Source organism: Etheostoma spectabile, chromosome 5 (assembly GCF_008692095.1).
Source record: "Etheostoma spectabile isolate EspeVRDwgs_2016 chromosome 5, UIUC_Espe_1.0, whole genome shotgun sequence".
Classification (NCBI taxonomy): domain Eukaryota; kingdom Metazoa; phylum Chordata; class Actinopteri; order Perciformes; family Percidae; genus Etheostoma; species Etheostoma spectabile.
In genome coordinates, this window is record NC_045737.1 from 1,536,141 (window position 1) to 1,560,569 (window position 24,429).

Sequence of the window (24,429 nt, forward strand, 5' to 3'; positions counted from 1 at the left end):
TTTTCCTTGTTCCAACAATCACTACTCTGTTTAGGTGGAAATAAACTGTATACACCCATTTACATGTGCATATATGCTGGCTTTATACACGGTAAAAGTATTGATTATTTAAATAGACTCCCGTAAATTAGGCAATGGCAGTTTTGGGGCTGTTTTGGGATAAACAACAAGGATATGGGGCCAGTTGTTCAAAAGTAAACTAATCGGATTTTGGTTATCGGATTGGATCAAATCTCGAAAATGGGTTGTTCAAAAGGGAAAGAAGGAATCTGAAATCAGATTAGATCACGGAATCCAATCCTAGTTTTAATCTGGATCAAACCTTCAGTTTGTGTTGTTCAAAACTTGTCAGTAGGATTTTGATCCCAAAAAACAGGATTATCCTGATCCCAACAGGGGGTAGGATTTCAAGGTGGATTCCAGCATGAAAACTTAGTAAAACTTTGAATTGGTCAAATAATACATTTGTATCATTTAGTGTATTTATTTTTTATATTTTGCACTTGACTTGTTAAGTTAAGTTTAGTAAAGTAAAAAATAAAATAAAAATACAAATTATCTTGTCCTCATGAAACAATCCCCCAAACAGATTTAAATAACAAAAAACAAAAAACAAAATAATAATATATATCTCATTCATCACTCATCTCATTCATTAATTTCAAGGAAACAATCTAATACAAATTTCTGGTCTTTCCTCCTTAGATGAAGAAGAACCCTGAACATTCTACTACTACTACTTCACTTTTAACTTTTTTTTTTTAAGACGTTTTCAAAAATGTCCACAATGTATTTATTAATGTATATTAGTTTTTTATTTGTAGTGGCTCAGATGAGGGGTCATAAAAGAAATTATGAATGGAAGTGGGAGTTATTTTTGTGTTTTTTCTCAAAATAAAAACTTAGAGTGACCCCATCTTGGCTCTTCTACCTGTTCTGTACGTAGCTCGTAGCCCACATTGTGATACAGTATGTTGTCCTATTTAGAGCAGTGGTTATCCGGATTTGGTAATCTTGAAGGGCCAGTTGTTCAAAACATTTTATCTGGATCAAAATGATCCGGATTTGGAAATCCCATTTCTTCCTATCCAGGATCAGGTAATCCGTCTTACTTTTATGCCGGTTTTTCAAAGCAACATTGGATTGGATCACCCTGATCCAGATACACAGTTTTCAAGATTACCAAATCCGGATTACCACTGCTCTAAATAGGACAACATATCACAATGTGGGCCACGAGCTACGTACAGAACAGATAGAAGAGCCAAATTGGGTTACTCTAAGTGTTTATTTTGAGACAAAACGAAAAAAGAACTCCCACTTCCATTCATAATTTCTTTTATAACCCCTCATCTGAGCCACTACAAATAAAAAAACTAATATACATTAACAAATACATTGTGGAAAGTTTTGAAAACATCTTAAAAAAAAAGGAGGTTAAAAGTGAAGTAGTAGTAGTAGAATGTTCAGGGTTCATCTTCATCTAAGGAGGAAAGACCAGAAATTTGTATTAGATTGTTTCCTTGAAATTAATGAATGAGATGAGTGATGAATGAGAAATATATTATTATTTTGTATTTATTTTTGTTATTTAAATCTGTTTGGGGGATTGTTTCATGAGGACAAGATAATTTGTATTTTTATTTTATTTTTTGCTTTACTAAACTTAACTAAGGTCAAACAAGTCAAGTGCAAAATATAAAAAGTATATACACTAAATGATGCAAATGTATTATTTGACCAATTTAAAGTTTTACTAAGTTTTTGTGCTGGAATCCACCTTGAAATCCACCTGGAAATCCTACCCCCTGTTGGGATCAGGATAATCCTGTTTTTTTGGATCAAAGTTATCCAAATCCTACTGACAAATTTTGAACAACACAAAGTGAAGGTTTTATCCAGATTAAAATTAGGATTGGATTCCGTGATCTAATCTGATTTCAGATTCCTTCTTTACCTTTTGAACAACCCATTTTCAAGATTTGATCCAATCCGATAACCAAAATCCGATTAGTTTACCTTTGAACAACTGGCCCCAGAACTGTGTATCTGGATCAGGGTGATCCAGTCCAATGTTGCTTTGAAAAACCGGCATAAAAGTAAGACAGATTACCTGATCCTGAGTAGCAAAAAATGGGATTTCCAAATCCGAATAATTTTGATGCAGATTAAATATTTTGAACAACTGGCCCCTTACTCTATCTCTAAGGATCCTTTTTATAATGTTGTCAGACACTTAGAATAATATGAAATTGACTACGCACATTTGCCTTATAGGATTACATTGAAGCCTGGTTTGCGGCTGCTGGTTACAGCTTTCCTGCTCAATACCGGAAGAATTTGAAAGACTTTTGTTTACATTAGTCACCAAGACATCAATGCATTGTAAAATAGGGTCCAGGTGGAAAAATGCTGAAATGATCCTTCAAAATCATATATTAATTCATACTAGAAATATTACGCCAGTCATTTATCTAATTTTGTTTCTGATTAAGCTAAATAAATGAGAGTTGTTGTAGTTGAGAGGAAATTACAAAGATGAAAAATTGTTTGTATAATAATAATTCCAATATGTTATTTCCATGGCCAAGGAAAGTTCAATTAATACTTGTGATGTCATCAAGTATAAAGTCTTGAGTGGCTCCATAGACATTGCAACTGGGACTGATTTTGTAAACACACAGAACAGTTTCTTTTTTATACCCAAATGAGCTTGATTCTCTTGTAGTGTCTTGCTCTGTTCTGAACCAGAAAATGTTCCCATTTACTCAAAACATCCCCCTGGGTGTTCACAGTGTTATCTATAACACTCTCCCACCATCTTTCCCAGTTCATTGTCTATGGTGCAGTTCCACATTTTATACCTGAAGGCATCACACATTTTTGGAGTGTCTTTGACCATTAGTATAATAAAACATAGTTACATTTTGAATTTTTCTTTTAAATGTACTGTAATGTTTACATTTATTATACTTGTGAAGTTGCTATGAGTTATCTACCTATGGTAACAATGACAGTGCTGGTAAATCCCGTCTTATATCAGATCGTTCCACTTCCGAGATTGCTCTCGTTCTGCCGGAAATTCCGCCAGAATTTCTGCCGGATATCACTCTTTTTGGAAGTCCATTTTCAGATGTTCGTCACCTTCCGCTTTGTTTGTGTTGTAATTTTAAACTGCTCGATTCATGACGACAATGGTTAACTCCTCCTCAGATATCTGCAGGGTAAATCCATACAGCTAGCTAGGTTTCTGTTACTAAAACAACTTTGAACGTACACATGTTCCACCAAAACAAGTTCCTTCCAGAAGCTATTTTGCAGCGTCAACGGGGCTCCGCTTGGCGCTTAGCACCACCCAAGACAATTGTGACTGGTTTAAGGGTTTAAGTTTAGGGGCGGCTGTGGCTCAGTGGTAGAGCGGTTGCCTGCCATTGGAAGGTTGGTGGTTTGATCCCCGCCCCTGCAGTCATTGTCGAAGTGTCCACTGAACCCCGAGTTGCCCCCGGTGCTGCGCATCGGAGTGTGAATATGTATGAATGTTTATCTGATGAGCAGGTGGCACCTTGTACAGCAGCCCCGGCCACAGTGTATGAATGTGTGTGAATGGTGAATGTTTCCTGTAGATGTAAAAGCGCTTTGAGCAGTTGTTAAAACTGGAAAAGCGCTATATAAATACAGCACATTTACATTTACATTATCTCCCTCGTGTCTCAGGTCATGTTTATTATTGTGCTATATGTGATTGTTGATTTAGAATTTGATTTAGAATTATTGGTTTGTGTTCTTGTAACATGTAACCCTGGGGTAGTTATCTAACATTTGTTAATTAGCACTAAACAAAAGTCTAGCAGAGGCTGATGGGAATGTCATTAGTTTAGCAGGTGTTTGGTCATAATCCAAAATATTGGACAACTTGAAATTTTGATCAGATAATGGTGCTAGATGAAAAGTTAAGAGATTACCAATTAAAATTCATCCTGGGGGGAACTTATGTGTGTGTAGTGAATTTCAGTGCAATTCATCCAAAATTTGTATATACATTTTAGCCAAAGCCCCGAAAGGTGAAGCTCATAATGACGCTAGAAGAAATTAAGATTCATCTTCGGGGAAACCATTAATTTGTATACAACTCTTTCAATAGTTAAGATATTTCAGTCTCGACCAAAGTGGTGGACTGACCGACATTGCCACCCAAAGAGCCACAGGGCTAGCTTACCTCAAAATGAGAACAGTATTGATCTAGTCCACGATTGAATGAGGGATTTGGGCACAGGGACGTTGTAGTGACAGGATACTTTATGTTTTAAGGTGTTGTTTATCATGATGCATGCTTTGGCTTAAACCCTGTGCATCTGTATGCTATACATACAAACTCGCCTTTTTTAACAGCGAGAATGATTTCTAATAATAAAACAGAACAAAGTGAATACGTAATTACCCTCCGTTAAATGAATAAAATGGGGATTAAATGATCAAGGGTTGGCATCATCTAGCCTCAGTATAAGTAGTCCCCAGGGAGAACATCAGAAGAAGAAAGAGTAAGAAAGAGAAAAAGAAAGCAGGTGAATTGACAGGCACTTGCCTCACTTGGACGTTGACACTGCCTGCCAACTGGGTCCCTGAGCAATTTCTCTGTGCACAGGGGAATATAGGCTTGATGACGGGGAAAATGAGGCTGAATAATAAGCTACGCATGACAATCTCTCTCTGTGGTGTTTTTTACTTTGTCCTTTGTCCCAAGATTGTCATGCCTGGGAGCTGCTTACTTCACACACATAAAGTGGCTTGCAAAAATACTCTAAAATACTTAGAGAAGCTAAGGGGTGCAAGGTTTACAAATGGCCCGGCAATTCACAAAGCTCCGGCTGTGCTTTCTTGTAAATCACATAGCCATTACATGGATGATGAGTGTTGGAAAAATATAGGCAGTGAAAATTTCCCTTGCTTTAGCCCCCACAATGCACAGTACATGTTCAATATTTAGCTCTCCAGCGCTAAAACCACAGGTGCTCCAAGTCGCTTTCCCACAGCTTCCCACTGACGGATCATTTCAAAACACTATTTCTCCTAGCTTCTTTTGTTCTTTTCCCATGTTCTTTATTTGATGAACTTGTTAGCAGAAGATCACCATTCAGTAACAGCATTATGTCATTTTTCTAGTCACCTACTGGCAGTTGTCTGCATCAGGCAGTTTGGCATGCCACTGGGAGTCATATATTAAAGCAAATAAGAAAAGAACTTCAATATCATTTTCATACCCAAAAGTCCTTTAAGTACAAACATGTTTACCAACCCTGCCACCCTGTGATATTTTATATATTGAACAAAATTATAAAAGCAACACTTTTGTTTTTGCCCCCATTTTTCATGAGCTGTACTCAAAGATCTAAGACTTTTACCATGCACACAAAAGGCTGTTTTCTCTCAAATATTGTTCCCAAGTCTAGGGGATGAACCCTAACCCTAAACCTAACCATAAGACCAGATACTGACTGGTAATTCGGACCCCACCGGATTTCCCAATACCATAAAATGGCATATTTTAAAGTGGCCTTTTATTGTGGCCAGCCTAAGGCACACCTGTGTAATAATCCTGCTGTCTAATCAGCATCTTGATATGCCACACCTGTGAGGTGGCTAGATTATCTCAGCAAAGGAGAAGTGCTCACTTACAAAGATTTAGACAGATCTGTAAACAATATTTTAGAGAAATGAGCCTTGTGTGTACATAGGAAAAGTCTTAGACCTTTGAGTTCAGCTCATGAAAAATGGGGCCAAAAACAAAAGTGTTGGATTTATAATTTTGTTCAGTGTATTAAACTAGTGCGGTGCCAGTAATTGTTTGGTTCCCAGTAAAATTATTTTCCTACAAATAAAAATGCAGTCATAAAACACTTAGCTCCCAGCATTGCTGCTTTCAGCGTTTTTGGGTGGCATACCCGTTCAAAGCATTCTCAACAATAACTCATCTGATGATAAATTGGCCTTTCATTTACCCATTCACAAGGCACTGGCCACATGATGCGGCCATAGACTCATTGCTGCACCTCAGTCAGAAGTGACGGAGAGAGGTGTTGTGGCCGCAGGAGAGAAAGACCTCGCTCTCACACGCACACATGCATGCGCGGACCCATGCACACACACACACTGCAAAAGAAGCAGTGTAGGACTTCATTCACATGTTGTGATTGGTTATTCCCTGTAGGTAGCAAGTGTCCATAACTGATCAGAATTGTATATGCACAAACAGATCCCAATTTGTGGGAATAAGTACTGTCATACCACTTTATGATTTAACTCCTGGGACAAGCCTTGCAGACACAAACATTACTGAGGCTGTACTTTTCAATTCATGATGTAAATATTACATTACAAATATCAGATTGTGATGAATTATCACTGACGAGAGTTGTGAGAGAGAGACATTTTAACACATTCTAGATGACATATTGCCATTGTACAGTGTGACCGAAGGAGAGGGAGGTTCTTTTTGTTTGACTTGTGATATGTTGTGAGGCGGAAAATAAGGTTTCTAAGGTGGGGGTGGATGATGAGCCATGAAAGTCTGCTTGTTTGATTTTCCTGCAGGAGACACAGACCTGCAGTTTCTGTAGTAATTTATAAGATTAGATTATTCTTAGATAAATAAACAATATATTCTGTTTAAATTCAACACATTATAGTGCATATACAGATACAGTACAAACCTACATGATGTACATTGCCACAGACTATTGCATCACTTTGCATAGAAATGCTCATGTTGCATGCAGAGACTGCCACTAGCCATCACAACTGCACACTGCCCGTTGTGCAACATCAATAGTCTGCATAATATGTGCAGTAAGCCGCCTTATCAACATGAAATCCTGTAAAACATAACCACGATCTTTTCCTAAACCTCAATCAAGTATTGTTGTTGCCTAACCCTTTCCATACCTTAACCCTAGCTTATTTGCCATGGCAACTATATTCCTCTTGTCTTAACCACACATTAGCAACCTGTGCAGATACTGTAAAAAGAAGATTTTTTTATACAATATAAAAAAAAGACTAAAGTTTGTCCTCTAAAATGAGTCTAAGGAAAGCCTGTTTTCTCTGTGACATGGGACAGCCTTGTTGCAGTCACAGTATGTTGTATTTGATTTTGAAATACAAATGTTACCAGAAGCTTGACTTTATGGATGCCCAAATGGCCATTTTGTTTCCATGTCTAAATACGCACCAGTCAATTTCCCAGCAGACTAGCTCGACCACAGCTGAACCAGCCTTTGCATAATGTACAGAGAAGAAATGCTACCAGCTGAATTTGGGTTCCTTTTAAACAGACAGAGTAAATATGTTGTCTGAATTGCAATGAGGGAAACTGTCAAGGCTTATTAGAGAGCGTTCTTTCATGCTTTGAAGATGTGATCATTTATATGCACATGTTTTACTTGTTTGAAATAGGTTGAATGGGAGGGAAGAATCATGCCGGTGGTGATGGGTGATTTGTGGCAGGCAGGCTCCCCAGGCTAGCTTCTTGCAATGACTGCCATGCCTGAGAAAACACTAAATGAAGATTGTGGATAAACCTTTTAATGACAGCCAAAGGACTTCTCCACTGCTGGGTTGCTGCAGTATTGCTGCCAATTATAGTTAATGGGTGGGAAATCACTGAAAAATAACATGCAGTCTTGATTTTTTTTTATAATTATGAAGTTGACAGTGCAGTTGGTGCTACATTAACAGCACCAACTGACATTTTGAAATCTGAGAAAAAGTAAATATTAGATTGTGATAGCAGGGTGTTTTTTTTCTTGAATCACAATGAGATTTTGATGTTGTAATGTATTCAACATCAGCTGCATGACAAATCACCTCAAGCTTAAGTGTGAGAGACAGAAGAGAGCTGTTATTGTTTTACTGGACCTATAAAATACAAATGAACAACTTTGTTTTAAAAACTTGTTCCATGCAAAGGACTGTTTATTTTTAGAAGTGAAGCACTTGCTCTAGCAATCGTTCTCTGAGCCTGCTTAACTCTGATTTAAAAATATTTGCAAAACTCCTAGCCCAGGTTTTGGAGTCCCGTATGTCAAAATTTGTGAACTTTGACCAAACAGGATTCATAAAAATGAGACTGGCAGCAGATAATGTTAGACACCTTCTCCACATTGTTGATGCAGCAGTCACTTCTCTCTTGTGATGCAATGAAAGCATTTTTTAGGCTTGAGTGGTCATTTCTATAATCTGTGTTAGAGGTGATGGGCTTTGGTAACGCTTTCATTGGTATGATTAAAGCCACTTGAGTTTTGCACACTATTTGTCCTCTCTATAGAGTCTCTAGCTCAAGCTATTCCCCAATCGATTATGGTGGTGATAAGATTAATTTTGTGAGATCTATGATACTGCTTCCCCCTCCTTCTGAGTATTGGCATAAATTATAATAAGCGGTATCTAAATGTATCTGTAAAGGAAAATGGCCACAACTTAGGATGTCTACTTTACAGAGGAGGAAAGAGGATGGTGGCCTCTCAGTTTTCAACTTCAAAGATTATTCTTGGTCCTTTGTGTTAAGACCCCTTCTTACCTGGTTCACCCTTGTGTCTTTTTTGCTGGCGTACCCTAAAAATCTATACAGACCTTCGTCAATCCATGATGTTCTTTTTGCCAATGTCTCTAACAAACCTGGGTGGGCGGCGAGGTCAGGGCCTCGACGGACCAGACCCGCCCGGGAGAGGCTGGCTTTTGGGGACGTGGACGTCACCTCTCTTGGGGGAAGGAGCCGGAACTTGTGCGGGGGTGGAGCGTTACCAGTTAGATCTGGTGGGGGTTACCTCTATGCACAGTCCCCGGTTCGGAACCGTACTCCTGGATAGGGGGTTTGGACTCTGTCCTACTCCGGAGTTGCCCCCGGTGTGGGGGCGCCGGCGGGTGTGGGATACTCCAAGCCCCCGGCTGAGTTGGAGTTTTACCCCGGGGGACGAGAGGGTCGCCTCCCTACGCCTGCGGGTGGGTAGGGGGGAAAAATCTGACTGTTTTTGTGCATTTGCACCAAACAGGAGTTCAAGTATTCGGCCTTCTTGGAGACCTTGAATGGAGTCCTGTATGGGCTCCAGTAGGGACTCCATAGTTCTGCTGGGGGCTTCAACGCACACGTGGCAATGATGGAGATACTTGGAGAGGCGTGATTGGGAGGACGGCCTCCCTGATCTGAATCAGAGTGGGTTTTTTGTTGTTGGACCCTTTTGTGCTTTCTGGTTGTCCATAACCCCAAAACCATGTTTTGAACATAGGGATGCTCATAATGTACGTGGTACAGAGCACCCTAGGCCAAAAGGTCAATGATCGATTTTATAATCGTTTCATCTGATCTGAGGCCGTATGTTTTGGACACTCGGGTGAAGAGAGGGGCAGAGCTGTCACTGATCACCATCTGTGGTGAGTTGGGTCAGGGGTGGGGGAGGACTCTGGACAGACCTGTAAGCCCAAACGCGTAGTGCGTGTAAATTGGGAACGTCTGAAGGAGGCCCCTGTCCGACGGACTTTCAACTCACACCTCCGGCGAGCTTTTCGTGCATCCCTGTGGAGGCTGGGGCATTGAACCTGAGTGGACAATGTTCAAGTTTTCCATTGCTGAAACTGCGGCGGGGAGCTGTGTCTTAGGTCTTAGGTGCTTCAAGGGGCGTAACCCACAAACACCCTGGTGGACACCGGTGGTCAGGGAAGCCGTCCGACTGAAGAAGGAGTTCCTTCCGGGATATGTTATCCCAAGGACTCCGGACGCAGTTGCAAGGTACCGACGGGCCCGAAGGTCTGCAGCCTCTGCCGTGGCAGAGGTAAAGCAGCGGGTGTGGGAGAAGTTCGAGAAGACATGGAGAACGACTTTCGTCGGCACCAAGGTGCTTCTGGAAACCGTTCGCCACCTCAGGAAGGGGAAGCGTGGACTCATCCAAGCTGTATACAGTAAGGATGGGACGTTGTTTGACCTCAACTGGGGAGGTAATAGAGCGATGGAAGGAGCACTTTGAGGACTCCTAATCCATCTGACACGTCCTCTGTGTGGAGGCAGAGCTGGAGGATGATGGGGATTATCGTCAATTTCCCTGGTGGAGGTCGCTGAGGTAGTCAAACACTCCACAGCGCAAAGCCCCAGGGATTGATGAATCCGTCCAGAATGCTGAAGGCTCTGGGTGTGGAGGGGCTGTATTGGTTGACACGCCTCTTCAACATTGCGTGAAGTCTGGGACAGTGCCGAAGGAGTGGCAGACTGGGGTGGTGGTTCCCCTCTTCAAAAAGGGGACCAAGGTGTGTGCCAATTACAGGGGTATCACACTTCTCAGCCTCCCTGGTAAGTCTACTCCAAGGTGCTGGAAAGGAGGTTCGGCCGATAGTCGAACCTCTGATTGAAGAGGAACAATGCGATTCCGTCCTGGTCCGTGGAACAACGGACCAGATCTTTACTCTCGCAAGGATCCTGGAGGGAGCCTGGCAGTATGCCCACCAGTCTACATGTGTTTTTGTGGATCTGGAGAAGGCGTATGACCGGTCCCCCGGGAGAAACTGTGGGAGGTGCTGCGGGAGTATGGAGTGAGGGGGTCCCTTCTTAGGGCCATCCAATCTCTGTATGACCAAAGCGAGAGCTGTGTCCGGGTTCTCGGCAGTAAGTCGGACTCGTTCCAGGTGAGGGTTGGCCTCCGCCAGGGCTGCGCTTTGTCACCAATCCTGTTTATAATATTTATGGACAGGATATCGAGGCGTAGTCGGGGCGGGGAGGGGTTGCAGTTCGGTGGGCTTAGGATCTCATCGCTGCTTTTTGCAGATGATGTGGTCCTGATGGCGTCATCGTCTGTGACCTTCAGCACTCTCTGGATCGGTTCGCACCGAGTGTGAAGCGCTGGGATGAGGATCAGCACCTCTAAATCTGAGGCCATGGTTCTCAGCAGGAAACCGATGGAGTGCTTTCTTCGGGTAGGGAGTGAGTCCTTACCCCAAGTGAAGGAGTTTAAGTACCTTGGGGTCTTGTTCGCGAGTGAGGGGACTATGGAGCGTGAGATTGGTCGGAGAATCGGAGCAGCTGGTGCGGTATTACATTCTGTTTATCGCACCGTTGTGACGAAAAGAGAGCTGAGCCAGAAGGCAAAGCTCTCGATCTACCGGGGAATTTTCGTTCCTACCCTCACCTATGGTCATGAAGGCTGGGTCATGACCGAAAGAACAAGATCCAGGGTACAAGCGGCCGAAATGGGTTTCCTCAGGAGGGTGGCTGGCGTCTCCCTTAGAGATAGGGTGAGAAGCACAGTCATCCGAGAGGAGCTCGGAGTAGAGCCGCTGCTCCTTCGCGTCGAAAGGAGCCAGTTGAGGTGGTTCGGGCATCTGGTAAGGATGCCTCCTGGGCGCCTCCCTAGGGAGGTGTTCCAGGCACGTCCAGCTGGGAGGAGGCCCCGGGGAAGACCTAGGACTAGGTGGAGAGATTATATCTCCAACCTGGCCTGGGAACGCCTCGGGATCCCCCAGTCGGAGCTGGTTGATGTGGCTCGGGAAAGGGAAGTTTGGGGCCCCCTACTGGAGCTGCTGCCCCCGCGACCCGACACCGGATAAGCGGTCGAAGATGGATGGATGGATTTCTAACAAACAGTGCCAGCTACGATTTGGCCCCATTATCTCTCATCTTATCAAAATTTGGAGATTGTCTGAAACATACTGCCATATAGCTTGTAACTGAAACACTTTTTCTCCATTATTCAAAAATACAGCGCTCCTGATTGGTGGGAGGCCTATTACAGCTCTACAGTGGGAATATAGGGGGGTTCATTGTCTAAAAGAAATTTTAGCAAGGTTGGCTTGTTAACCTTTTCAGACTAACAAAACACATTCAATATACCACATTCCTCTTTTTTTCTTTTACTTTCAATTATAGCATACAGTCTACGGCCTTTTATTACCCAGGCTTTCTTCCTTATCCGGAAAAGTGTTCCTGCCACTCCCTTGTGATTTGCTTTGTTGGATTTTCGTGCCAGCAGTGTAGACACCCATGCTTCCAATGGTAAAACTGGCACTGCGGTCTTATCTTCAATGAACATCTGAATTCTGCCTCCGCAAATTAGCAGTCCAGAGTTCAAATCTTTGTATACTGCCAGACTGCTAAAAGTTGTGTCTGATAAAACTGCACTGTCCTGAGCTGCGAGGAAGAGGTCTGTGAGTGCATCTTCATGGTCTTTGACAGACAACACAGCTTGCTCGGGTGATCTTACTTCCCACTCTGACTGTTTAGGGGCCTGACACTTCCTCTTCAGCCACTGCTTGGCAGCTAGACAAACCCAGGCAACAACTCTCACCAGTTTAAACAGGCTACTGAATCATCTTACTTCCAAAAGATCTTTAATCCAGCCTGTGGGCCTCCTTCCTAGAAGAGTTGGGTCAATTCTCTCTTGAGATTCACTCTTTGGACTTTCCCGAGTGGCTTCCTGCTGACTCCTTCTTGCTTGAGCTCTTGTTAATGCACATGAGAATGCCTTACTCTGGAGCTTGTTACACTCTCCCTGGCCTGAGCTGCAACTTCTCCAGCTGATTTTATGGGCCACTCCTCTAATGGCCACTTCAGGAACTCTGGTCCATTTTGCCATGTGGAATTCTCCTTCAAATCTCCTGGAGCGCCCCCTCTTGTTATGATATCAGCTATGTTTAGATCTCCACGGATCCACCACCAGTCTTGCATTAGTCCAGCCTTCTGAATTTCACCCACTCTATGTGCAAAGATTTTGTACCCATAACTGATTCTTTGAATGGCTCCTAAGACAGTTTGACTGTCAAGGAGATGGAACCATCCCTCAATCTTCATTTGAGCATGTTTTTCCACATACTTTCTGATCCTGGCTGCAAAGACAGCACCACAGATTTCAGCTTTTACAGCTTCTCCCTTCTGATCCAGGGGTGTCAGTTTGGCTTTTGATTCAACAAATCGAACCTCAGTGCCTTGACTTGTCTCCGATCGTAAGCGCCATAGGTTTTGTCACTTCCATCCGAGAATGTGATGCCCCAAGGTTTCCCTTCCCAGCCAGCTGGTGTGAGGCTACTGTGGAATCTCACTTGTCCAAGCTGCACATATTCTTCAAAAAGTTGTATGGCTTCTTCTCTGAGGCTTTCTGAGAGAGGTTAGTTCCAGGTTTCTTAGGTTAGTTTTCAACCCCCTCCCTCCTGAAATGCTTTTCTAACAAGAATTGCTCCCTTCTGTTTTGCAGGTGTAACTAAGCCAATTGGGTCATACAGTCCAACCACTTGGCTTAAGAGAGCCCTCCTAGTCAGTGGTTTAGGTGTCCCAGTTCTCACCTCCGCCTTGAGAAGATCTTTTCCAACTCTCATCTTCTTTTTCCTTTTGGAAATGTTTACTGAGGTTAACATGTACAGCTTGTCTTTATCCACTTGGTAGCTGATACCCAAGGCTTTGTTCTCTTCTGCCCTTATTTGATTTGGAAAAATTAAGGTTCTACCTTGTATCTCTGTTAGAACATCGGTCTCATTTCCTTGCCTCCCACTTTACCCTAAGTGGACCCATGGTTTGAGGAAGAAACCTCCAGCTTTCAAGATCACTTCAACATTTGCTGTGATCTTGTTAAGTTTATTCAAGTAATTTTGGGAGGTTAAGAGGTCATCCACATAACTGTCCTCTTCAATGACCTTGCGCTCATCCTCCAAGTGGAAAAGGTTGGGCAGGAATGCTTTTTCCCTCATAGCCAACTGAGAAATGCAACCAGCAGGTCTGTCCCCAATGTTGACACTTGTAATTGCATATTCACGTATTTCTTCATTGGGGCTGTCCCTCCAGAGGAACCTGTGAAGATGCTTCTCACGCTACTCCAGCCATACAGAGTTGTACATCATTTTGATGTCTCCTAGAACTGCATACGTCCCTTCTCTGAACCTCAGCAGGACAGCTCTAAAAGGGTTGAGAACGTCTGGTCCCTTCAAAAGAAGATCATTCATACCCACACCTTTGTATTTCTGGCTACTATTCCATACAATTAGAACTGGTGTTGTCACAGAATGAGGGTTTGGTGCCAGCAGGTGGCTCACGTTCCACACTGGTCCGTTCCACTCGTCCATGATTTTGTTGGTGAGTTTAATGGCTGCGCCTCGTTCGACCATTTTGTGGATCTGGGTAGCATATGCGACTTTCCAGTCCGGCTCTCTGTTTAGTTGCTTTTCCATCCTTAAGAAACAAGCCTGGACTGCACCTTCGCTGTTTGGGAGAGAAGCTGGATCTACCGTCCAAGGATACTTTGCATCCCCCTTCTTGTAGGTGAGGCCTCCTTTAATGACCTCTAGCTAACTCTCCTCTGCCAGGGTCATTTCTTTTCCTCCTGGTGGACAGTTTCCACATTGGCATCCTCTACATCTTGGCTCACATGCAGTTCCGATGCTGTCCCAGCGCCACCACTCAAGGAACTCACGGTTACTGCCAACTGCAAATTTGGTCTGAGCCACATCCTCCGGTTGTAGCTGGGCTGTGTCAATAGTTGGACTTGTGATCTTTTGGTATTTGACAGCTGCTGTCCTCATGGAGCGAGCAAAGTGTGTTTTGGACTCATACACTGCAACCTCCACTTTTTCAAATTTCCAACTTAATCTCTTTTATTCTTTTTTGGCTTTGTCAGATGATTGGTCTGCCAGTAGATTAGTGGTCGATTAGGTTGTACACCATTGGTGTCTTTGGACTGAACTTGTGAGTTAACTTGGAGCATCTTATCTCTGCAGTTTGTTTGCCTGAATAACTGAGCACCTCAATGTCTTAACAGGTCCTCCAAATCAGTGCTAATGACTGAGCAGGTGCAAAGCAGCCAGTTTGCTGCTGCTGGTGCAGAAGTGCAGTTCTGTGAAAGAGCATAATTTCTGTGATTCAGCTTAACAATTATTATTAATTGATCAATTTAACAATATAACTAGATTTTCCATACATGTTATCTGCCTACATTGTGGCTTGAAGCCCTAATATGCATATTAGATTCAGTCTTCAAAAACACATTTGTAGTGTCTGTGTAATTGCAGTAAAGTCTTCTTTATAAACCATCAAATTGTAATGTGTAGAGTATATATAAGATGCATTTTTACACATTCACAATGAAACTGTTGCAGAATATTAATTGTGAGGCTATGTCACGCAGCTGAACTGAATTGCAGAATCTATATGCCTGCCTATGTGTTGCCACGGACCTGTTTCTAAAAGGGGCATGTGTGACGTGTATGCACTGGGTGTCATAGATGACAGATCAGACCATAGGCACTTGTTCTGTTTGCGGCCATGGAGAAGAGACACAAGGCACTATAGAGATAAAAAGGTAGGCATGCATCCTGGCTCTGGCATTGCAATATGACATCCTGTTTCTTGTCTCTGGGCTGAGCAGAGAGGAAACAGCCAGGATAAACAGAATAAATCCTGCTGCTCCTGTTAGACAGTACACCAGGCTGGGTTTAACTTGACTGATAACAATACATATTACAGTATGTTCTCTTGGTATGGCTGATGACACAGCATGAGTATGTGTACAGTACACGTAACTATGTAATCTTCCCTGACCCCCACCATATTGACTTAAAAGTGCACCATGCAGTGAAAATGACACACAAAGCCTTCCTTTTATGTTTTTTCAGCAAAGCTAAAACTATGGCTCTTTGGGTGACAGTGTTGTTCGGTCAGTCTGTCAAGCACTTTGGTCTTTAGGATGAAATATCTCAACAATTATTATATGGATTGCCTTGGGATTTTTGTATAAACATTTGGTTCCCAGAAGATGAATCTTACTGATGTTGGTGGTCTGCTGATATTTCATCTACAACATTTTGTTTTTTTACTGAAATGTTCTGATACTGTTTACTGGATTGTCATGCATTTTGGTATGCTAATTCAGTTTGACTTTCCAATTTAAAACCAACTTTACCACGGTCCTTGACAGCTCGTCCTCGCTCGCTCCGCAGAGAGTATACAGACACTGTTTTTTTTAACGTGATTTATCATAATATATTGAACGGGTTGCAAAAATCTAATACAAGTTCAAGCATTTTCAAGCATTGTATCCAAAATTCAAGCACTTTCAAAGATTTCAAGTACCCGTACAAACCCTGATACTTGTACTTTTACTCCAGTATTGCTTTCAATTACTTTATACAAGACTGGTCAAATGATCTGCACCAGATTCACATGCTTCAGCAGTTAGGGCATATGTGGCTAATTAGCTCTGCAGCCATGAGAATGGTTTGATCTAAAGTACATCTGTACACTGCATGTAGGAGGAATACACACACATGTAGCCCTGTGGTCCTTGATGGATGGCTATCCTGATAAGAGGTGATGGCCAAATAATTACACTGTCAGCTTGAGTTGACCCATCAATAGCTGCAAAGTCTGAGTGTAGGAATGCTTTTATTAACAAGCAATGCATCTTGTATTTGGTTTTAAGTAAAAACCCTAAAAAAAAGAATAAAATCCAAAAAAAGCTAATTGAAATTGTGGCAAAACATTTATATGAATTAACATGAAGCAAGGAGACTGTTAATACAACAAACCTTGCTTTAGAGTTGCGTTTACATTCTGGTGACATCAGTGGCACTTTACAAATATACAAACAAAACTTTTAAGAAGCAAATGAATATTTGGGAGGTTTAAACAAAGTTGCTGATTTGTGTTATTTTAGCTCTTGCTTACACATCCTTAGGAAATGTATTATGTTTTTATAACCATAAAAACACAATTAATATTACTAATTTGAGTTTTATTGTGGAACAGATGTCCCCAGCTTTCAGATATTATAAAACAACACTGTCTACATTAACACATGGATATTGGAGTATTGCTCATTATCCTGGGAAAGAGGTTTTAAGGCTTAAACTGATATATAATAGTCACCATATTCATTTAGAGTACACATCTGACACACCCGCGACCCTATTAATTAACTCCTCTAGTCGTAAGGTCATGCATATATGAGGCCACTCGTACAGGCCATTAATCAGAGAATCCAGTGTTTAAAAAAAAAAAGTAGTTTGCACATAGCAAAGTCAATTATGTTAGTTGTGTGCTTTGAACGCCAGCAGCAAATCAGAAGGTTTAAACATCAGGATTATTGGACTCATGTAGCTCGCTCGTTACAGGAGTATCGATCACACTTCTCACTAGTACACTTGTCATGAACTTGTTCCCCACTTGAGTCAAAATTGAATTTCCTCATCACTTTTCTTCCCTTTCTTCATCTAGTAAAGAACAGCTATATAGCCATGCAGCTTGTGGGGCTTTGATTTTAGTATTGTAGGACATCATTGTGACCTACTTCATATCAATGTCAAATACACACACACACACACCACACACACACACACACACACACACATATCCCAAAAAGTTACCACAACTGCAGATGTCAATGGACCACGACTGAAATGTGTGAAAATAATTGCGATTGTTTTGACCAACACTGCCATTTCAATTTGTTCTATGCTTGTACTGGTGGTCTACATAAAGCATAACCACACATTTATCCTGTTTTTACATGAAAAAAGTCTAATAAAATAATGAATTTAGAGTGTGTTCTGTTTTTTTATTTCTTAAACCTGCAATAAATACTTTTATTTGGCCTCTTTAGGTCATTGCAAAAAGCTTTAAACAATTATTACTTAACATGTACAACAGCCAATCAGAATGCGGCATGCTGTGACAGATGGGGTAAGAGGTCATTGGGAGATTTACTCAGGCTTATTAAACTTCTGTTAATAGCTCTAAAGTGTGTAGATAAACTGGGGGATTCAGAAAACACACATTTCAGTGACAGTGACTTTTGGGCCCCTTTCGAAAAATTTCACTTTGTGGGCAAAATTGATAGCATATTATTGAAAACTGGGACAAAAGAAAATTGTATAGAGCAGTGGGGTTTTTTTTCCTAAGAAAGAACATCTTTGGCCATGTGTAAATAGCACGGGTCCTCAAGGGGTTTATAAAACATTGTTAATCACGTGAGATGTGACCTGGTAAAAAATCGTGCCACTGGCTGTTTGAAACTTGCCCTCTTTCAAACCATGATTTTGTTTTAAAAAACATTTTTTCAATTTCCACTCCACACCCATTCCTTTTAGGCTTAGATAAAGTTAATTACTGATATCTGGTTGAGATCAGTAAATGATGATGAATACTTTAAAGATAACTGCATTATATATAGTCTTCTTGTCCTGCAGCGTTCAGTTAATCTTTTTCTGTGAGACAGAATTACATTTGAAACGACTTCTTTTTAGTGAGACAATTCTACTCGTTACATTCTGATCTATTCTTTCAACTTAGTGTCCACTTCATGCTGACTCTGCCCTGAAAGCGCCCTATGAATGGTTGACTACATTTTAACGCTTACATGCATAAAAATCAACCTATCAATTACTTTGTTTTATTCTGTTTGTAGACTTATTAGTGTTGTATATCCATGTGGACGTTGACAGCAATAGCCTTAGTGTTGCTTTCAACTCACTACTAGATTCCATTGTGTGCATAAGGCCACTCACTGCTTTTAACCAAACCCTCGCCCTTGTGCTGACTTATCAGACCATTCTCTAATAACTTTTGAATTCTTATTACCCAACTTTACTAAAGTAAATAAAAGTTTCTACACTAGATGCCAATCTGACAGTGCTTTGGCTAAATTTAAGGAAGACATTCCAACAGAATTTAATTTAGTTCCGTTCCTTAATATACCAGAGGACCTTTTTGTTAACTTTCCCTCCCAAATTGATACATTTGTAGATGGTGCTACAACCTGCCTACAGACAATTTTAGACTGACGTAAACACGGCAACTGCCTTTACAGAGTTAAAATCAGAAAACAAATACGTGTGTCAGCCGGCCAAGCTTTAAAAAAATGTATTGAATAAATAAACAAACAAATAAAATTTGGCGGTATTTCTCTGTTCAGAGGAGTCCCCTGACCTTTCATGATCGTGATGAAAGAGCAGAGATTCAGGGGACAGCAGCAGCTGCAGCAGCATTAGGGGACGCTCACACAGTTTAAGGCTAAATCCCATTTCTCTGTCTTACCACTTCCCCTACTAGTCCTTTGTCTTACCCCTAGCCCTTGTCCCTTTAAACCGAGTGGTAAGGGCTAGGGGTGAAACCTACCCCTATGAAATGGGACACCACTTGGTTAGTGAGTAGTATTGAAAAGCCAAAAAATCCGTGCAGGGAGGTTGGTTGGGATGGTGGAATGGTCAAACAACACAGGACTTTCCCCCAGGGATTGTGTCCCGTGTGTTGCAGTTCCTTTCCACGTTATTTTCTTCCTAACCACAACCCTCTAGTTAATGTCGGCGTGTCCTGCGTGTGACAGTTCCTTGCCCCGTTTTTTTTTTCCTAACCACAACAGTCCCATTGTTGTGTCCGGCGTGTGGTGTTTCATTTCCCCGTTGTTGCGTCCCCCAGAGCAGACAATTGTCATGGAACTTAATGAAATGGTCCATTTGAAAATTGTGACATGTACACAAATTAATAAATCAAAATAATGTGACCATTTCACGAACTGGCTGGTTGCAATTGTGTGGGTTTTGACAACAGTGTCATATATGTGTATATATTTTATAGTTCTTTTATGTTCACTTTGGTGGTGGTGCAAATGCTCTTATCTGTGTACTACTTAGGTCTGTTTTCAATAAATATTTGTATACACACTGCATGGTGTGTGTTGTATATCTGTTTTGAATGTCATTGATATTCACAAACACTTTCCTTGTTTCCTTGTCCATCTGTCTTTATTGCCCAATAAAGTAAACATAACAAGCAACAACATTATATTAAAATATATTATATTACAGAATTATTGAATTCAAAGGCACTTAAATGTATAAAACTCAAAAAAGACACAAAAAGACTACAGCTATTCTGAAATTCCAGACCATGTCTGATGCCTGTTGGCCAGTAACCTTTCCTTCCAACCCCATTTCTTTCATTAGTGTCCCGTAGCATAACCAACAACAATGTACAGTCCCTGACAAAAGTCTTGTCGCCTGTGTACAAATTGACCTGAAGTGCCGCTGAAATATATTTCTAATCAAGATTTATTTACAAGAAATGGCTCATTTTAATCGCAACAGCTTTTGTAATAATATTTCAGTGCAAAAAGAAACTGTCAAAAAGTATTCTAATATTCACAGCTTGGTAAAGCCCATTGAGTCAATTTTTGCAAAGACATAAGTGTTGTCGCCTTGTCATATGAGCTTCACCTGTGACTGATAATGGATCAATTAGGTCTCAGGTGTGTATAAAAACAAACCCAGTACACTAGACCTTCACATCAACTGCAACTAGACCTCTGCAAACAGGCCTAAGATTCACCCTGAGACTAAAGTTTTGATTATCAAGAGGCTGAAGACCAGATCCACTGCTGATGTGGCAGACACCTTCAATGTGTCTCAGTGTCAAGTACAGAGGATTAAAAAAACATTTGAAGACACTGGAGATGTTTTTGACAAGCCCAGGTCAGGCAGACCCCGCAAGACAACTGCTCGAGAGGACTGTTTGTTGGCTCGAAAATCCAAGGCCAGCCCATTTTCTACTGCAGTAGAGCTCCACCAGACTTGGTCCCCTGAAGTCCCTGTGTCAACCAGAACTGTTTGTCGGATTCTGTCTTGAAATGGCCTCCATGGTCGAATCCGTGCCCAGAAGCCAGCACTAAACAAAAGACAATTGAAAAACTGTGTGGCATTTGCCAAGGCCCACAGCCTGCTAAAAGGATGGACGCTGGAGAAGTGGAAGAAAGTGGATTTTCCAGATGAATCTTCTGTTGAATTACACCACAGTTGCCGCAAATATTGGAGGAGACCTACTGGAGCCCGCATGGATCCAAGATTCACCCAGAAAACAGTGAAGTTTGGTGGCGGAAAAATCATAGTCTGGGATAACATCCAGTATGGGGGTGTGCGAGAGATCTGCGGGGTGGAAGGCAACATCAATAGTCTCAAATACCAAGAAATCTTAGCTACCTCTTATATTCACAACCATAAAAGAGGCCAAATTCTCCAGCAGGATGGTGCTCCATCGCATACTTCCATCTCCACTTCAAAGTTCCTCAAGGCGAAGAAGATCAAGATGCTCCAGGATTGGCCAGCACAGTCACCAGACATGAACATCATTGAGCATATGTAGGGTAGGATGAAAGAGGAAGCATGGAAGACCAAACCAAAGAATATTGATGAACTCTGGGAGGCATGCAAGACTGCTTTCCTAGCTATTCCTGATGACTTCATCAATACATTGTATGACTCCTTGCCAAACCGCATGGATGCAGTCCTTCAAGCTAATGGAAGTCATACAAGATATTAAATTTGAATCTCACAGCACCACTATTTAATTTGCTGACATATTTAAGTATTTGTAGTAAATTTGTTCAATTTATGTATAGGCGACAAAACTTTTGTCTTGCCAAAATTTGACCTTTCTGTCTTGTTTAAATAATACTTTTTTTAGTGAAACTAATTTATTTCAGTGCATTGAACATCATTTGGGAGGGTTTTAGCTTTTCATATGAGCTATTTCTTAGACCAATTGACTAATTAAAAGTCAGGTTAATAGCAGGTGTTTCTACAAAATAGATAAGCGACAAGACTTTTGTCAGGGACTGTACAGGTGCATGAACAGAATTACTAATGCTTAAATAATACAGTACCTATATAATAATGAATGGCTACAACATGAACTCATGACTCAGTCCCATAGTTGCTTTGCAGCATATTTTGATTTAAGAAACTTCTGCTTGTTCTATTTTTTTTTACTTTTAATTATTTAATGGTACTTTTGTTTAATAAGTCCATGGTTATTTATTTATAGAGACTTTTATTTCATGACACATTTATTTATTTCCAAGGACTTTTATTTCCTTATGCCACATTTCTTTCTTTCTATATATATATATATATATATATATATATATATATATATATATATTACTCTATATATATTTCCAGTTCTTATAAATCAGGGGGCGTGGCTATCTCTTACATTTAGAACATAACCATGGGCAAAAAAAGGCTGGAGAAGTGAGAGTGCATCAAGACCGGCAGCTAGTGAGGCTCTACCTAGCGCATAGTCACCTATTCTGGGGTAACTGAACCCCCAACTAGCGCTGACCTGACGGGGCAACACAACTGACAGTTTTCAATGCTCCGTACCCAGGACACAGTCACCTATTCTGGGGTAACTGGGGTAATTTCTTGGCTTCAGTTTAAAGTGAATTAGAGCAGTCGTTTGCCTGCTAGCTCACTTAACAATGCCTTAGCTAATGTGTTAATGGTGCCATGTAATTTCTCCAATGCTCCATTGTTACGACCTCTCAATAATCCAAAAAATGTTGGTCCCACAACCCACTATAAGGTTGCCCCTGCCAGCGGATGCTGCTATGGTAAGTGTTCCACAAAAGCATATGGTTGGAACAATGGGATGTCGGAGCAGAGGGTTTATTTTTCCAAAAAAAATGGACGTTGGACTTGTGGGCTATAGAACCAAAGGGAATTTTTGGATTATGGAGAGGTTGGAACAATGAAGCGTCAGAGGAATGGGCAGTACCCATTGCAGTGGATATAGACCAACTGGTGACTCGCGGTGATCTGTCAGGTCAGCGGTAGTTGGTGGTCTAGTTACCCCAGAATAGGTGACTGTGTGCTGGGTACAGAGCCTCGAAAACTGCCAGTTGTGTTGCTCTGTCAGGTCAGTGGGAGTTGGTGGTTCATTTACCCCAGAATAGGTGACTGTGTTCTAGGTAGAGGCCATGGTTGTGTTCTAAATGTGAGAAGTATCCACGCCCCCTGAATTGCATATTGTAATTGGAAACATGGGGCGGCCTCTAGCTCACCCAATATGAGCATTCACCCCATGTTGGCTGAGTCCTGCAGTGGCCCGGATTTAAATCCGCCCTCCAGCCCTTTGCTGTATGTCATCCACCCATCTCTCTCGCCCTTTCATGTCTATCCACTGTCACAATAATAAAGGGAAAAGAATCTTTACATTTTTTTTAAATAATTGGAAATATATAGCGAGGGAAATCTCTTGAAATAAATAAACGTGGACTTGACATAAAACATAAAAGTACCATGATTCTTTTTAAAATTAAAACATTATAATATATTCATATATATTCAATAAAAGATTCATTTTATATGAATATTTACATGTAATTATTTATGTATTTATTGCCTCATTGATTTATTTCACAATGTATTTCAAAGACATATTTATTTATTTATTCATGTATTTATTCATTTATGTATGTATTTATATATTTATTTAATATTGAATAAAATGGCATTCAGCCCGAAAGTGGATCAGCTGCCGGGTTTCCTCAAGAGTCCCTGTGTGATACAGGACGGTATATGTAAAGCACGTATCAATGTCTCCAAAGCAAGTAGTGTTATGCACTGATATCAAACAAAATTTGCTGATAATTTAGTTAAAATTGTAGACATGCATGGAGTCTATTCAAAACAGAGAAATGCGGGACTGTAAACAAGCAATTTAACAAAAAGTTTCAATTAAGAATATGATTGCAAATGTATGTGCAGGAATGTGTAGAACACAAAACAAGACTGTAGTAATTGTTAAATCAATTATTTAAGCCGAAAATACTAACATTTATGGGAATCTCTGGTACATCTGGCTGCCATTGTTGCCAGTGTATCCTGGGTACCCCTTGGTTTCGAGAACTTGCTTGGTTTTAAGGGGCATCTAGCCCCTTTCCTTAGCCCTTGGACTTAAGTTCCCAACAAATAAATTAAATTTCAAATTCTACTATTCAGATTCAGTTTTTCAGTTTTTCTGGAGGAAGCAATTCCTAGATAACTTTCTCTCACATCCGCAAATTCATCTGATTCATATAAAGAAAGAATAAGACTCCAACAGAACTTGATCTCCTTCTTACTTCTGAGGCTGAACAGCTTTTCCTTTGCTCTCGGGGGTTGGTGTAAATGTAAATGTGCTGTATTTATATAGCGCTTTTCCAGTCTTAACAACTGCTCAAAGCGCTTTTACATCTACAGGAAACATTCACCATTCACACACATTCATACACTGTGGCTGGGGCTGCCGTACAAGGTGCCACCTGCTCACCAGATAAACATTCACACACATTCACACTCCGATGCGCAGCACCAGGGGCAACGGTTCAGTGTCTTGCCCAAGGACACTTCGACAATAACTGCAGGGGCGGGGATCGAACCACCAACCTTCCGATTGGCAGGCAACCGCTCTACCACTGAGCCACAGCTGTGTACGAACACGCTGACAAAGCTGGACGTCTTTTGGCTCATCAGCTGACGGCAAAAACTGCATTGAATCAAATTACTCAGATAATAGACAAATCAAACTCAATAACCTCTAACCCTGGACAAAATAACTAACACTTTTAGATCATTCTTCTCCCAACTGTATGCCTCAGA

At 41.2% G+C, this 24,429-nt stretch overlaps 1 protein-coding gene and 2 long non-coding RNA genes across 3 annotated transcripts in view; 1 reads left to right on the forward strand and 2 right to left on the reverse strand.

Annotated features, from left to right (window-relative positions):
* Positions 1-20,618, reverse strand: LOC116689536 (uncharacterized). The gene is made up of 3 exons (XR_004332022.1): positions 20,608-20,618; positions 19,729-19,732; positions 1-117 (listed from the first exon to the last, which is right to left on the reverse strand). It is a non-coding gene; the product is annotated as an uncharacterized LOC116689536 (long non-coding RNA).
* The window catches only part of zmat4a (zinc finger, matrin-type 4a), a 228,527-nt gene that overhangs the window by 18,977 nt on the left and 185,121 nt on the right, over positions 1-24,429 (reverse strand). The gene's annotated exons all lie outside the window — the stretch shown is intronic.
* LOC116689542 (uncharacterized) overlaps positions 16,282-24,429 on the forward strand; it is a 13,393-nt gene continuing 5,245 nt past the window's right edge. Inside the window, exons 1-2 of the long non-coding RNA XR_004332029.1 lie at positions 16,282-16,294; positions 21,029-21,032. This is a non-coding gene — a long non-coding RNA (uncharacterized LOC116689542). The remainder of the gene's footprint in view (positions 16,295-21,028; positions 21,033-24,429) is intronic.